The sequence below is a fragment of the Somniosus microcephalus genome, chromosome 1 (assembly GCF_052327205.1).
Source record: "Somniosus microcephalus isolate GS21.2 chromosome 1, FLI_Smic_1.0, whole genome shotgun sequence".
Classification (NCBI taxonomy): domain Eukaryota; kingdom Metazoa; phylum Chordata; class Chondrichthyes; order Squaliformes; family Somniosidae; genus Somniosus; species Somniosus microcephalus.
This window is the reverse complement of record NC_140987.1, coordinates 357,968,000-357,985,176: the sequence shown is the minus strand read 5'-3', so window position 1 is coordinate 357,985,176 and position 17,177 is coordinate 357,968,000. Positions and strand designations below refer to the sequence as shown.

The 17,177-nt window shown below is 46.9% G+C and overlaps 1 protein-coding gene and 1 non-coding gene across 5 annotated transcripts in view; both read right to left on the bottom strand.

The window, feature by feature from the left end:
- Positions 1 to 11,875, bottom strand: part of elf1 (E74-like ETS transcription factor 1) — a 267,604-nt gene extending 255,729 nt beyond the window's left edge. For 2 of the 4 annotated variants that reach the window (XM_085995929.1, XM_085995947.1), the window contains exon 1: positions 11,711 to 11,875. The gene's annotated coding sequence lies outside the window, so the exon portion shown is untranslated. The remainder of the gene's footprint in view (positions 1 to 11,710) is intronic. The other 2 variants (XM_085995921.1, XM_085995939.1) reach the window with 1 other exon arrangement.
- Positions 11,876 to 12,779: 904 nt separating this feature from the next.
- Positions 12,780 to 12,851, bottom strand: trnae-uuc (transfer RNA glutamic acid (anticodon UUC)). The gene has a single exon. It is a non-coding gene; the product is annotated as a tRNA-Glu (tRNA).
- Between the last annotated feature and the right edge of the window lie 4,326 nt (positions 12,852 to 17,177).

Here is a 17,177-nt window from a genome sequence, read left to right as displayed (position 1 = left end):
GAAGCAAAACTCTTTAAAATCAGTCCTCACTAGGCTGACACTTCAGTGTAGTACTGAGGGAGTGCTGCACTGTCAGAGGTGCTGTCTTTTGGGCGAGACGTTAAACCAAGGCCCCATCTGCCCTCTCCCGTGGACATAAAAGACCCCATGGCAATATTTGAAGAAAAACTGAGTTTTCCTGATCTTCTGGACAGTATTCCTCCTTTAACCAACATCATAATAATCAACAGCACTAAACAGATTATTTGGACATTTATCTCATTGCTGTTTGTGGGAGCTTGCTGTGCACAAATTGACTGCTGCGTTTCATACATTACAACAGCGACTGCACTTCAAAAAGTGCTTAATTGGCTGTAAAGCGCTTTGGGACTTCCTGAGGTCATGAAATTCACTATATTAATGCAAGTTCTTTTTAATGTGCCCCTGGGAAAGGTGGAATGGGGGTGGGCGAGGTTAGCTAAACAGACAGCAAGTAGAGTTATTAGTAGGAATAAAGTTGTTAACACTAGGATCTTGTCATCAGTTTAACTTTATCACACTGTCGGGCTGAAGTAACTCTCTGGGCCACTGTCTCCGTGAAGTCACATTACTAATTAGTTAAGCCAACGCAAGAGAACGGCATCCGGGCCTCTCCACTGGCTGGGGTCTGTCCACTGGCTGCCTGCATTTACACTGCCCAGGGGACCCGGTTTTACCAGTGCAACAGTGACTAGACTTCAAAAGAGAATTTATTTGGCTGTAAAGTGCTTTGGGACGTGCTGAGGTCATGAAAGGTGCTATAGAAATGCAAGTCTTTCTTTTTACATTTCATAAAACACTCATAAGATACAGAGACATCTCAGAGCATTTTCCAGGGTGGGGGACAGGGTGAGCGAGTGGAGATCCAGTTTGGTGGGTGGGGAGGGAAGAGGGTGTAGGACGAGCACTGTTGTAAAAGTCTTTTTATTTTACGCAAAGGGACGTTTCAATCAGAAATAATTCTTTTCAACGGTTTGAATTTTAAAAGGGGAGGGGATAATGGTGCCTTTGCAAACTGAGCCTTTCAATATTGCTACAATCTCCCATTGTACTCAGTGGGGAACTGCTAATTGGGTGCAAACAACTAACCTTTATCTTTCTTTTTAAAAAAAGCAGAAGTGTTCTGCTGGTTCTGGCTGAATGCAGAAATGCCCTTGTAGGGTCAGTGACACACGTGCAGTGTTCAGACTTCACCTTCCTCCCACAAGTTCCTTTTCTTCACCGCTGTGACTGGGCACCTTGTTTATAAAGACTCAGGCATCAAATATGGAACATCTGACTGAGCAAAGCTGCCCCACCTACATTGCTGCTTTTCATTCAGATATCAATGCAGGTTTTTAAAAAAAAGGATTTTATGTTATACCTATAAAAATATTTAAACTCCATTTCCCGGTTACAGTGGAGAAACTATTCAGCATTCACCCTGGACAGGATGCCTCCAAATTCATCCCGAGCCTGAACTGAAGGATTATACCACCAGGATACAGCTGACGTCGGATGACTGTGTTGCCAAGTACCTGTAATGCCACTGCATGCTGCGATAAAAACACCAAGGGAAATTTTGCACAACAATACCTCCCAGACCCGTCACAGCAGTACTCGTCTTACTGGATCTATATTGTGCAATCAAACAGTATCGCATCTGGAGTTTTAATTCATTCATGGAATGTGGGCGTCGCTGGCAAGGCCAGCATTTATTGCCCATCCCAAGTTGCCCTTGAGAAGGTGTTGGTGAGCCACCTTCTTGAACCACTACAGTCCGTGTGGTGAAGGTACTCCCACAGTGCTGTTTTGGGGGGGGGGGGGGGGGGGGTTGGGGGGGAGTTCCAGGATTTTGACCCAGCGACAATGAAGGATCGGCGATATACTTCCAAATCAGGATGGTGTGTAACTTGGAGGGGAACTTGGAGGTGGTGGTGTTCCCATGCGCCTGCTGCCCTTGTCCTTCTAGGTGGTAGAGGTCGTGGGTTTGGGAGGTGCTGCCGAAGAAGCCTTGGTGAGTTGCTGCAGTGCATCTTGTAGATGGTACACACTGCAGCCACGGTACGCCAGTGGTGGAGGGAGTGAATGTTTAAGGTGGTGGATTGGGTGCCAATCAAGCGGGCTGCTTTGTCTTAGATGGTGGCATGTCAGTGCATTCAAATCCAATACTCCTCTTTAAAGGCAGAAATACCCTTCTTGTTTGACGGAGGACTTGGAAATAATGCCACTAAAACTATCTGGATTCTCCTTTTATAGTGCCTTTGATAGCAGGAATACTGCTAGCCTAGAAAGAAAGAACTTGTATTTATATGGCACCTTTCATGACCTCAGGGTGTCCCAAAGCGCTTTACAGACAATGAAGTACTTTTGAAGCGCTGTCGCTGTTGTAATGTAGGAAACGCAGCAGCCAATTTGTGCACAGGGAGATGCCACAAACAGCAATGAGGTAATGACCAAATAATCTGTTTTCGGGATGTTGCTTGAGGGATAAATATCAGCCAGGACACCGGTGAGAACTCACCTACTCGTTTTCAAATAGTATTATGGGAGCTTTTAAGTCCATCCGAAAGACGGCACGTCCGACAGGGCAGCCCTCCCTCAGTACTGCACCGGAGTGTCAGCCTGGATTTTGTGCTCAAATCTCTGGATTGGGACTTGAACCCACAACCTTCCGATTCAAGAGCTGAGAGTGCTACCAACTGAACTAGGCCAACACCTAGTACCAGTCTGAAAGTGCCGACTGTCTACTAATTGACTAACACAGGTGGGCTGTAGTGGCTGCAACCCTCTTTAGCTGATTATACACCGTGTGAAAAATGCACTAGGGCACCAGCTCCCAACATTGGTCTCACACAACTGGCAACAACTCAAAGTAAACTTCCCGGTCTCACGAAGGCTGGCAGTCAGTTAGACCTACTTAAGAAACACACACATGGCTCTTCGTGGCTGCCAGCCTCTGTCAATCCAGCAGAGTTTGAGAGGTGGCTGCACGAGACCTGCTCGCTGGGAGTCGGCGTCACTAACACGGCAGTGAGCCCGACATAAAAGCAGTTTTTGTCAAGGATGCAGTCAATCTCAGGTCAGGCTCACAAGGAGACGTGCATAATGGAGCACTTTCTTTCAGCTTTTGTATCAGCCTTTGAACTAGTGTCAATAATCCCACAAATTCAGGCTCAGCTGTTTGGTGCAATTGGACTTTAACTCACTGCTTTCTTCATTTTCAAAGGGTCAGTCAGTTATACTCGCACCCCATTTATATTACGGAACTGAGGCTAATGGAAAAGGTTACGTAACAGAAGCAGATTTATTTGCAGTCAACTATGTTCCATTTATATTTTACAGAAGAGTCAGCAAAACAGAAACCTGGGAGATTGTCTCACAAGCAGTTACTCAGAAGTTACATTAATGCCTTTATTAATCTGACATTGTTGGGGTGAGTGGGGGAGAAGGGCAGGTCCAAGCACGCCAGCAATGACAGAAGTGCATGCTGCCCCTATATGGCTGGGCTAGAGGTTAGTGTATAGCACTGTGGATATCTGCCAGCCAATATAAATGGGGCAGATTGCACAGCACGATGTCATCAACATCAAGGAACCACACTTCTTAAAACATAAACACAGCACAAGGTTGCCACATGACTAAAACAACAACAACTTGCATTTATATAGCACCTTTAACGTATTAAAACATCCCAAGGGACTTCAGAGAAGCGTTATCAAACAACATTTGACAGGCAACCAAAAGTTCGGTCAGAGAGGTAGGTTTTAAGGAGCGTCTTAAAAGGAGAGAGAGGGGTTTAGGGAGGGAAATCCAGATCTTAGGGCCTAGGCAGCTGAAGGCACAGCCACCAATGGTGGAGCCATGAAAGTCGAGGATGCGCAAGAGGCCAGAATTGGAGGAGCGCAGAGTTTCATAGTGAAAGCGTTTACTTTTACTCTGGCGCTGTTTTGGTTTGGACTGTGGGAGATTGGCCATGAGCCAGCTCCCCAAGTTTACCCGGGTAATCCAGCTTGCTCGTCCCGTGACAGAACCACAGACCCAGATTTTTCCTGCTCCACGATTCTGCAGTTCAGATAAATTTAGCTGGATTAGGAACGTAAGCATTGGAAGCAGAAACATTGATGTGGGTCTCCGCAATTCCAAACTAAACAAGCGCCAGTATAAAAAAGGCTCAAGACATTTTGTGGAGAGAGGGTCAAGTCTTTTTATAATAAAGGTCTCAGCCCAACATAGAGGGATTAGTAATTACATAGAATGTACCGCACAGAAACAGGCCATTCAACCCACGTGGCCCATGCCAATGTTTATGTACCGCACAAGCCTAGAGTGGTCATTTACTTAATTTTGAAATGACAACAACTTACATTTATATAATCGCCTTTAATATAGTAAAACATCCTAAGGTGCTTCAGAGGAGCAGCATCAGACAAAAATTGACACCGGGCTAAAGGAAGAGACATTAGGACAGGTGGGCAAATGCATGGTCAAAGAGGTAGGTTTTAAACAACGTCTTAAAGGGGGAGAGGGGTTTGGGATGAGAATTTCAGAGCTTAGGACCTAGACAGCTGAAGGCACAGCCACCAATGGCGAGGCGAAGGAAGTGGGAGATGCACAAGAGGCCAGAGTTGGAGTAATGCAGAGTTCTCGGAGGAGTTTACAGAAATAAGGAGGGCAGGACCATTGAGGGATCTGAATATGAGAATAAGAATTGGACTAAGAGCCAATGTAGGTCAGGAGTGATGGGTGAACGGGATTTGGTGCGAGTTAGGATATGGCAGCAGAATTACATTTCATAGAATCATAGAATGGTTACAGCACAGAGGAGACCATTCGGCCAGTTGAGCCCGTGCCGGCTACAATGCATTTTCTTGTCAGTTGCTGAATTCCGCAATTAAAAACAAAAATACTTATGTAACAGCAGTAAAACAATGTGACTGGAATAACCTCCCTTTCAACTCAAGTCTGTTCCATCCCCATTTAACAATGAGCAGACCAAACTTTAAAGATCACAGATGATACAGTCCCCTGATAAGCAACTTGTTGGAAAAGTCTAAAGGGCTGTCAACAGAGGGATGTGTTACAGCAACTGCAACAAGATCTGTTCAAAAGTTAATATCTTCCAAACATTCTGTACACAAACACAAAAAATGTTCATTTTATTAAAAGCTTCTCCTCCCCCCTCTACAAAAAGGTTCAGATCAAGAAAGTCCTGTATTAATTTAGCTGATCTCACCCAGGGCAGTGATGGAGACACTACGATTAGCCTCAGTGTTCCTGGGCAAAGGAAAATGAGAAAACAACAGTCAGGGTTCCCACTTACCAATGATCCCATGGTGTGGTTTTCGGACCGAGGGCAGAATTAAGGGTTTGGCTGATCTTGTCCTCACACGACACAGGTCTGGTTGCTAGGGTTAGATACATGCAAGGTACACCTTCTTCCACTATACTCCAACAATGTGTCTTAAACCCAATCTCAGAACACAATCACCAACTGCAATAGTGTGGGCATTTCCATTTGCCACATCAGCCTCAGAGCCAATTTAGTTCCAATTGTGTGCAGCAGATTTGTCCCCATTAGGAACGACCCAAATCACTTCCATCAGAACCCTTGCAGGCAGAGACATTTTCAAATGGGATGGAATAAAACCCTATAATAAAGCAGCATTAATCCACAATATCAACCAGAGCCTCTGATCTGAAATCCATTTACACTAAGCTAGCAATGCATTATAGACATAGAAACATAGAAGATAGGCCATTCGTCCCCTCGAGCCTGCTCCACCATTCAATGAGATCATGGCTGATCATCCAAATTCAGTACCCTGTTCCTGCCTTCTCCCCATATCCCTTGATCCCTTTAGCCTTAAGAAATATATCCAACTCCTTCTTGAATATATTTAATGAATTGGCCTCTACTGCCAATTCATTATTAAAACAGTTGTTTTGTTAGTAAACAAACTGAGAAGCTTATGGTGCATTCACTCAACCAGTTTAAATCAACAACTTGCATTTATATAGCACCTTTAATGTAATAAAATGTCCCAAGATGCTTCACAGGAGTGAAATCTGGCAAAGAAAATTGACACCGCGCCAAAGAAGACATTTTTACAGGTGGTCAAGAGATAGGTCTTACAGGAGGGGAGAGAGAGGTGGAGAGACAGAGAAGTTTAGGGAGGGAATTCCAGAGCTTAGGGCCTAGACAGCTAACGGAACGGCCGCCAACACTGGAGCGAAGGGAGTTGGGGATGCACAAGAGGCCAGAGTTGGAACAATGCAGAGACCTCGGTGGGTTGTAGGGCTGGAGGAGGTTACAGAGATAAGGAGGGATGATGACACAGAGGGAGGGATTTATACACAAGGATGAGAATTTTAAAATCAAGGTGTTCGGGGACCGGGAGCCAATGTAGGTCAACGAGCACAGGCGTGATGGGCGAATACGACTTGGTGTGAGTTAGGATGTGAGCAGCAGAGTTTTGGATGAGCTCAAGTTTATGGAGGGTGGAAGCTGGCCAGGAAAGCATTGCAATAGTGGAGTCTGGAGGTGTGTGGTTTCAGCTTCATATCAATGCTACACTTGTGGAATGTAAATCGGGTGTCACGGCCCAAAATGACTCTAAAGCAAAGTGGAGCAAGACTCCCTTCCTGGGAATCTCACTTGACTTTGTTCTGGTGTCAGATAGGGCCACGATTCTGGATTCAAGCTGCATTGATACTAGAACTGTCAGTGCAATGTTCTTCGCTGTGCACCAGTGCTGCAGTTATAAGGGTGACAAGTGCTTTCAAGTATTAGATCTGAATTTGCGGGCCTCCGACCCACAAAACATTTCCGAACTTACCTCCCGGCTCCAAAGCTACGGAGAGTTCGGGTCTGGGGCCTCCAGGCATACGCCTGCGTAAAGGCCCACAGATCCCAGGGACGCAGGCGGCTCGGAAGTGTCCCTGGGATCACGTGGGCCCGGTCCTCCAATCACAAAGGAGGATTCCATTGTATTCATTAGCAAACGGAATCCCCTAATGACATGCAATGGAATCCCCAAATAATTAAACAATTTACACAATTCTAATAAATATAAAAGCTCTGATTTTCAAATGTAATTAAAAGTCCCTTCATTACACCATACAATAAAAATTTAATTTAAAAAAATATAACTTTAAACATTTTAATCCAGGCCAATATTTGCATAAACTAATTTGAAGTGCTTGTGCATCATTTTTTATTTTTAAATATTTAATTTAAGATTTATAATAACCCTTACACTGATGAAAGCAGGCCCTAAGCCTGCTTTTACCAGCCACAAGAGTTTCATGAGCAATTGCTGGGCAGTAGTTGCGCATACTGCACCAGTGAAACTGATTTTACTTTTGGGTCAGTAGACCCGTCAAGCCGAACCTTGACAGATCGCAAGTTCCGGGTTTTCACGCATGCACAGCGCATCCGAAAACCCAGAAGTTGCGGGGCCTTTCAGAAGGATTACGACAGCGTACACTCAGAGTACGCCGTCGAAGACATCGTAAATTCTAGCTCATTGCGTGACTTCAACCCTGCAATACCAGTACTGGTGTCTCTTAACCAAATGATATCCTGCCCCCAACTGTAATCCCACTCATGTGTCCCCAGTGACTGGCAACTGTAAAATTAAATAGTAAATACATTTTCCATTATGATCGATCACTAATTAAACAAATTATACAGAGGTAGATTTTTTTCAAACTATTACCTCAGTGATTTTTATACTTGTGTACAAGTTTGACACAAGATTCAAGGAAAACAGATGTCTTTTTGCTTAAATTCTACCTTTATACAGCAAATGATTCTTCAGTTGCGGTTTAAAGAGTTAGTGATGCTAGGTAGCTAACTAACACTGCTCAAGGTCCTTTCCCCGCCCTGCTAATTTACCAGTTTAAAAAAAATAAAATGAAGCATTTAGCTGTTACAAGGGAAGGGCAGATCTCACTGACACTGCTCTTTGAGAACTTCTGTAAGAAGTCACACAACACCAGGTTATAGTCCAACAGTTTTATTTGAAATCACAAGCTTTCGGAGCACTGCTCCTTCGTCAGGTGAAGTGGAGAGATGCAGAGATGCCTCTGGAAAGTTGAGAAACGGGCAGGGCATTTCTCAACTTTCCAGAGGCATCTCTGCATCTCTCCACTTCACCTGACGAAGGAGCAGCGCTCCGAAAGCTTGTGATTTCAAATAAAACTGTTGGACTATAACCTGGTGTTGTGTAACTTCTTACATTTGTCCACCCCAGTCCAACACCGGCATCTCCACACTTTGAGAACTTCAACAGCTCCCCATTGTTTTGGCCGATTCCTTGCACAGATAAAGATGGAAATCAACCAGTGCAACAAGCAGACTTTACAGAGCAGGATAGTTTCTGCCCAACACAAACCACCTGTTGCCTGTATGAAAGCATTATCCACCCCAAACCGGTGGAGTCCAATTGCAGTCCTAATGTATTTGGAATACCATTGAATTGTGTTTAATATTTTCATGATATTTTCAAACTGGCTTCACTTGAAAACCAGATGTAGTTTGTCTATTGGCTCCAGGCATCCCTCCCAGCCAAAGGAATGGGTATGTATTTGCATACAGTGGCATCTAGGGAAAATTGCACGTCAGCTTGGCTCAGATGGTAACATTCTCCTCTCAGAGAGAAGGTCAAAGGTTCAAGCCCTACTCCCAAGATGTCAGTACATAACCTCAGATGCTACAACATTACAACAGTGACTATGCTTCAAAAGTACTTAATTGGCTGTAAAGCACTTTGGGATGTACTGAAGGCATGCAAGGCGCTGTCTAAATGCAAGTTCTTTCTTTCTAGGCATGCAGTATTCCTATCAAAGGCAAATTGTACTGTAAAAGGAGAACCAAGATAGTGTCACTGGCATTATTTCCAAGCCCTCCGTCAAACAAAAAGTATACTTCTGCCCTTAAAGAGGACTATTGGATTTGAATGCACTGTGGCTATAACTCCAGGTGCGACACTGTTTAATTGCACAATATAGATCCAGTAGGGCTAGTACTGCCGTGACTGGGTTCCAAGGGGTTGGGGAGGCAATGCTGTGCAAAAGTCCTTCTTCTTCTTCTATGATGCTCCAATACCGAGGAACTGCTATACTGTCTGAGGTGTTGCCTTTTAAACAAAACATTAAATTAAGGCCCCAATCTGCCATAGGATGTAAAAGATCCCATGGTGCTATTTGAAGAACGAGTACAAAGTAGCACTGAGATGAGGAGAAATTTCTTCATTCAAAGGGTTGTGAATCTTTGGAATTCTCTACCCCAGAGGGCTGTGGATGCTCAGTTGAATTCACTTCTTCTATATCAGCAAATTTTTAAAAATACATTTCTATAAATGCATGTGGGCAGGAGAGGAAGTCACCGGGAACTCATTGACGCCACACCAACAGCAAAAACAACTTGCATTTATATAATGCCTTTAACAGTCCCAAGGCACTTTACAGGAGCAATAATCAGACAAAATCTGACTCCGAGCCACACAAGGAGATATTAGGACAGGTGACCAAAAGCTTGGTCAAAGAGGTAGGTTTTAAGGAGCATCTTAAAGGAGGAGAGAGAGGTAGAGAGGCAGAGAGGTTTAGGGAATTCCAGAGCTCAGGGCCTAGACAGCTGAATGCACAGCTGCCAAATAGTGGGGCAAAGGAAGTCGAGGATGCACAAGAGGCTAGATTGGGAGGAAGTTCTAGGAGAGTTGTAGGGCTGGACGAGGTTACAGAGATAGAGAGGGGCGAGGTCATGGAGGGATTTGAATATTAGGATGAGAATCAAAATCTTTGCAATCATGACATGCATGGAATGTAAGAGTAGGGAGGTTATGCTTGAACTGTATAAAACACTAGTTAGGCCACAGCTAGAGTACTGCGTACAGTTCTGGTCACCACATTACAGGAAAGATGTGATCGCACTAGAGAGGGTACAGAGGAGATTTACAAGGATGTTGCTGGGAGTAGAGAATCTTAGCTATGAGGAAAGACTGGATAGGCTGGGGTTGTTTTCTTTGGGACAGAGGAGGCTGAGGGGAGACTTAATTGAGGTATATAAAATTATGAGGGGCCTAGATAGAGTGGATAGGAAGGACCCATTTCCCTTAGCAGAGAGGTCAATAACCAGGGGGCATAGATTTAAAGTAATTGGTAGAAGGATTAAAGGGGCGTTGAGAACTTTTTTCACCCAGAGGGTGGTGGGGGTCTGGAACTCACTGCCTGAAAGAGTGGTAGAGGCAGAAACGTTCACCACATTTAAAAAGTACTTGGCTATGCACTTGAAGTGCTGTAACCTACAGGGCTATGGACCAAGAGCTGGAAAGTGGGATTTGGCTGGATAGCTCTTTTTTGGCCGGCACAGACACAATGGGCCAAAAGGCCTCCTTCTGTGCTGTAAATTTCTATGGTCTATGATTCTATGACAGAACTACAAAGTCAGTGAGCACATAGAACAGCCCATAACTACCAGAGCAGAATATGGATAGGGGAATGCAAATTTTATTTTGAATCCCATAATTTGGTTTTGAATTCCTCCACGCTGCAATTGTTCTTCCAGCTTCTGAAGTTTTTTGATCCGCACTCCAGGGACTTGAACACAAAGTTAGGCTGACACTCCAGTGCAGTGCTGAGGGAGTGCTGCACTGTCGGAGGTGCCGTCTTTCGGATGAGACGTTAAACCGATGCCCTGTCTGCTCTCTCAGGTGGATGTAAAAGATCCCATGGCACAATTTCGAAGAAGAGTAGGGGAGTTATCCCCGGTGTCCTGGCCAATATTTCTCCCTCAACCACCATAACAAAAACAGATTGTCTGGTCATCATCACATTGCTGTTTGTGGGAGCTTGCTGTGCACAAATTGGCTGCCGCGTTTCCCACATTACAACAGTGGCTACAGGTCAAAAGTACTCCAGTGGCCGTGAAAGGCGCTATATAAATGCAAGTCTTTCTTTCTTGAATCCAAAACTGGCCATGTCCCAAAATCAGCCAGAGCAGATCATCAGAAGTCAAGTCTTGCTATAAACGTGGGGTTCAGGGATGCGTGTTTAAGGGCTCTCAATCATCAGGCCAATAAGTTGAAGCATTCCGTTTGCTTTAGCCTTGAACAACTTGGACGGTTGCCACCAACAATGACTTTTTAAATATCATGTAGAACATTACAAGGAGGGGGTGTTGGTACACATGGGGCAGACAACAAAATTATGAGAATTTCCCTCCAGTGATGTCATTACATCAGGTCTGTCTCCAAGCTCACATTTTACTAATTTGCCTTGACATGACAGGGTGACATGCAACCTTTAATCTCCACAGTAGTTATGGGGGGGGGGGGGGGGGGAAGTGTCTTATGAATGGAGTTATTATCAACTATGTATACTGTCACTTTAAACATGCTGCTTTGAAGCCACCGTTACACTCAATGTTAATACTTTGTAGGATTTATTCCACTCAACTTTAAAACAACTTACTACAAGTCTGAAAGGGCCTTTACAGCCTTTGCAGGGATGAAGCTATTCTTTTTTTTTTAAAACACATGCATCTACGCAAATTCTGTGCAAAGTGAGTCACGTGGAGCCCAATGGAAAAATCACAAACTAATGTCAGTAACCGCACTTATTTATCGGATTATTCCGTACTAACTGGACCCTTTACTCGTGTAACGAGCTCTTTCTCTAAAAACAAACAAGAGTTAGGAAACTCACTCACAGCTCATTCCCCGAATGAGGCGGCTCACCCAGCCTACCTTTGGACAAGTCTGTGCTGATGAATGAAGCGAAGTCTCCTCACCATTCGCCTGCCTCCACACCCGATCGCATTCTCCACCAAAACTCCTGAATGTTTGGGGATTTCCTAACTCGATTTTCGCCCTTTCCATTGGCTCGGGGTGAATCACACTTTTTCCATAACACTGGCCAATTGCCGCAATAAGGGACCGTCTCAAAGCTTCGCACGGGACAAAAATGAAACAGCATTTTACTGGCTCCAGATCTCTCTGTTAGTTTGTTGATTAAAGTCTACAAAAACAAACACAAATCAGTTTACATGATATTGCAATCACTTCCAATAAGGTCGAAGATATCAAATTATTTTCGAACAAAAAAGATGAAAGCTGTTTTCGAAAATAAAGCAAATAAAAAATCCTAACCATTAACAGTGACATCTAGCACTGCCCCAGAATTGGAAGAATATCATATTGCACAGATCAACAGAAACATATTTAAATATTTATGCCCTAAAGGAAAGTTTCCCAAACAAATCTACTTTTATTCACTTAGGTCGATCCGACCGTTTCAACTGGAAGTGAAACAAACTTGGCTGCAACAATAGACCAAAATCAGCATAAAAGCTGCTGACTCCTGACATTGACTGCGGGAAGTACACTTGGAGACGCTCCCTTGGATTACTGTACCGCTCCTTTTTTTCCCAGAAGTGATCCCCAAAAAAAATCCCTGAATTCTCGTCATTAAATAACATGGGGAAATAAAAGAGGTGAGAGACACACAGAGATGCCGGCTGCCGCTCAGTGTCCCCGCCCCGGCCCCTGCACAGTCTATAGAAAGGGAAACTGAGCGGATTCCAGGGAAAGATCGGGCAAACTCCCCAAATCCCAATCCCAGCCCAGCCTGCAAACCCCACAGAATCGCCCGGCAGAGAGCCGCGGCCTGGTCCGGTGGCGCGGCTCCCCCAGGGGGCTCCCCGCAACATCTGGGCTCGCTTGGCAAAATGCATTGCTTTTTAATTTTAATAAAAATAAATTCAAGATATAAAAGTTTTATTCCCATACCGGGAGTCGAACCCGGGCCGCCTGGGTGAAAACCAGGAATCCTAACCGCTAGACCATATGGGAAGTGCTGAAAGATGATGACACTGTGCTCACTCCATGCAGTCAGAGGGTTGATACTGGGCTAACTCCAGGACAGTCAGAAGGTTGACACTGTGCTCACTTCAGGCATTCAGAGGGCTGACACTGGGTTCACTCCAGGGAGTCAGAGGGTTGATACTGGGCTAACTCCCGGCAGTCAGAGGGTTGACACTGGGCTAACTCCAGGCAGTCAGAGGGTTGACACTGGGCTAACTCCAGGATAGTCAGAGGGTTGATACTGGGCTAACTCCCGGCAGTCAGAGGGTTGACACTGGGCTAACTCCAGGCAGTCAGAGAGCTGACACTGGGCTAACTCCAGGCAGTCAGAGGGTTGATACTGGGCTAACTCCAGGGCAGTCAGAGGGATGATACTGGGCTAACTCCAGGATAGTCAGAGGGTTGATACTGAGCTAACTCCAGGCAGTCAAAGGGCTGCATCTTATCCTTATATCAGGCAGTTGCCTATTGGAAGTTAAGCATATGCCCCCTCAAAGGGGCACAACCAATAAAAATTGTAACTTATCAAAAACTGAAAAGGAAACTTAGCAAGTAATAAATTAAAGTAATGTTCTTTGCGGTGATAATGTACTCCAGTCCCATGGCGCCACCAGTCGCGGATGGCCTCCAGCGTGCCGGCAGACACCATGTGCGCCATCTCCAGGGACATCCGGGTGTGAACATAGTCACGGCAGAAGAGGCAGGCAGTCGGACCGAACGACCCCCTCGACCACCCGCTGCCTGGACCTGTTGATGGCCACCTTGGCCAGGCCCAGGAGCAGTTCTACAAGGTCTTCTGACTTGCCCGCTCCACCACCCTCCACAGCGGATGACCAAAGATCAGGAGCATGGGACTGAACTGCAACTAAAAATCGAGGAGCAGCTCCTTCAAATAATGGAAGAGAGGCTGCAACCTCTCACACTCAATGCAAACAAGGAACACGGATTCCTCCAGGCTGCAGAAAATGCAGGCAGCCTGGGAGTCTGTGAACCGATTTAAAACATTATTGCACAGGACTGCCCAATGCAACACCCTCCAGGCCAAGTCCCCAATAGATAAAGGGAGGACTCCTGCATAGAGAGCCCTCCATTGGGGACCCCTGCCTCCTCCGGACGGTAAGATGGTGCGTCAAGGCGTGTCCGGACTGCAGACGAGGATGACAAAGTGGAGGGTGTGCAAGAGCAGCCCCTACAGGAACCCCCTCCCTGCGGAATGGAAAGGCACGGAAGGGATTTCCCGGAGACAGCTCAAGCTGTGAGGTGTCGGCTCTTGAGGGAGGTTTCAGGGCCTGGCACCGATGAGGAATTCCGTCCAAACGGGGGTCAGTTCAGACGGGATCACCCCACATGCTTGAGCGTTCTTGACACACCTAGTGGAGTCAGGGCCGAGGGCCACTTTTAACGACTCGATGGCTTTGGCCGCGAGCCAGACATAGGCCCATGACATTCACTGCACCAGCTCCTCTGGCGCCATACAACCTGCTGCTCCGCCATCCAGTAGGTCCCTGACTCTGGTCAACTTGCCAGACAGGGCTCTGCCATCCGCCATCCGCCAGCCACAGGAACCCATGGTTGTGGTGGTGCAGATTCCTGAGCAGCGGCTCCCAAAGGATAGCCACCAAAAAATTTCTTTCCCATACCGGGAGTCGAACCCGGGCCGCCTGGAATCCTAACCCCTAGACCATGTGGGAAAAGCTAAAAAAAGTTGAATTTGTGTTAACCCCAGGCCAGTCAGAGGGTTGAATCTGTGCAAACTCCAGGCAGTCAGAGGGATGACACTGGGCAAACTCCAGGCAGTCAGAGGGTTGATACAAAAGCAATATGCTGCGGATGCTGCAAATATGAAATAAAAACAGAAAATGCTGGAAATACTCAGCAGGTCAGGCAGCATCTGTATTTCTCTCTCCACAGATGCTGCCTGACCTGCTGAGTATTTCCAGCATTTTCTGTTTTTAGTCAGAGGGTTGATACTGGGCTAACTCCAGGCAGTCAGAGGGATGATACTGGGCTCACTGCAGGATAGTCAGAGGGCTGATGCTGGGCTCACTCCAGGCAGTCAGAGGGCTGATGCTGGGCTAGCTCCAGGCAGTCAGAGTGATGATACTGGGCTCACTGCAGGATAGTCAGAGGGCTGATGCTGGGCTCACTCCAGGCAGTCAGAGGGCTGATGCTGGGCTAACTCCAGGCAGTCAGAGGGTTGATACTGGGCTAACTCCAGGATAGTCAGAGGGTTGATACTGGGCTAACTCCAGGCAGTCAGAGGGTTGATACTGGGCTAACTCCAGGCAGTCAGAGTGATGATACTGGGCTAACTCCAGGATAGTCAGAGGGATGATACTGGGCTAACTCCAGGCAGTCAGAGGGTTGATACTGGGCTAACTCCAGGATAGTCAGAGGGTTGATACTGGGCTAACTCCAGGCCAGTCAGAGGGCTGATACTGGGCTAACTCCAGGATAGTCAGAGGGTTGATACTGGGCTAACTCCAGGCCAGTCAGAGGGATGATACTGGGCTAACTCCAGGCAGTCAGAGGGTTGATACTGGGCTCACTGCAGGATAGTCAGAGGGCTGATACTGGGCTCACTCCAGGCAGTCAGAGGGATGATACTGGGCTAACTCCAGGATAGTCAGAGGGTTGATACTGGGCTCACTCCAGGCAGTCAGAGGGATGATACTGGGCTAACTCCAGGCAGTCAGAGGGTTGATACTGGGCTAACTCCAGGATAGTCAGAGGGTTGATACTGGGCTAACTCCAGGCAGTCAGAGGGTTGATACTGGGCTCACTCCAGGCAGTCAGAGGGATGATACTGGGCTAACTCCAGGCCAGTCAGAGGGCTGATACTGGGCTCACTCCAGGATAGTCAGAGGGCTGAATCTTTCTTTATCTCAGGCAGTTGCCTAAAAGGGGTACAACCAATAAAAACCGTAACTTAACAAAAAAAAAATGAAAAGGAAACTTAATAAATTAAATTAAAGTACTGTTCCTTGCAGAGATGATGCACTCCAGTCCCATGGTGCCACCGGTCGCGGACGGCCTTCAGCGTGCCGGCAGACACTGCGTGCTCCATCTTCGGGGACACCCGGGCGCCAATGTAGCCGCGGAAGAGAAGCAGGCAGTTGGGCCGAGCGACCCACTCGACCGCCCGCTGCCAGGACATGTTGATGGCCACCTTGGCCAGGCCCAGGAGCAGTTCTATGAGGAGGTCTTCCGACCGGCCCCCCCCCCGCCCTGCAGCGGGTGACCAAAGATCAGGAGCGTGGGACTGAACTGCAACCAAAAATCAAAGAGCAGCCCCTTCAAGTAATGGAAGACCTTCTTCTTCTTCTTAGGCAGTCCCTTGGAACCGAGGATGACTTGCTTCCACATTAAAAATGAGCTCGCAGGTGACTGATGAGTCCAATGCGGGACCTACAGTCTCTGTCACAGGTGGGGCAGACGGTGGTTGAAGGGGTGGGTGGGTGGGGTGCTTGGGTTGACGTGCGCTCCTTGTGCTGCCTGCGCTTGGCTTCCGCTTGCTCCTGGCAAAGAGACTCGAGGTGTTCGGCGCCTTCCCGGATGCTTCTTCTCCACTTTGTGCGGTCTTGGGCCAGGGATTCCCAGGTGTTGGTGGGGATGTTACACTTTTTCAAGGAGGCTTTGAGGGTGTCCTTGAAGCGTTTCCTCTGCCCACCTGGGGCTCTCTTGCTATGCCGGAGCTACGAGTAGGGCGCTTGTTTTGAGAGTCTCATATCGGGCAAGCTGACAATGTGACCCGTCCATCGGAGCTGAGAGGCTGCATCCTCTCACACTCAATATAAACTTGGAACGTTGACCCCTCCAGGCCGCTGAAAATGCAGGTGGCCTGGGAGTCCGTGAACCTACTTAAAACCTTATTACACGGGACTGCCCAATGCAACACCCTCCAGTCCCCAATAGATAAAGGGAGGACTTCTGCATAGAGAGCCCTCCATTGGGGACCCCTGCCTCCTCTGGATAGCAAGATGGTGCGCCAAGACGTGTCCGGACGGCAGATGAGGATGTCAAAATGGAGGGTGTGCAAGAGCAGCCCGTACAGGAAACCCCTCCATGCGAAATGGAAAGGCATGGAAGGAATTTCCTGGAGACGTTTTAGCGGGCTTAAAAGTGGATAAATCCCCAGGCCCAGATGAGATGTATCCCAGGCTGCTGTGTGAGGTAAGGGAGGAGATTGCAGGGGCTCTGACACAAATTTTCAGAACCTCTGGCCACAGGGGAGGTGCCAGAGGACTGGAGGACAGCTAACGTAGTACCATTATTCAAGAAGGGTAGTAGGGATAAACCAGGGAATTACAGGCC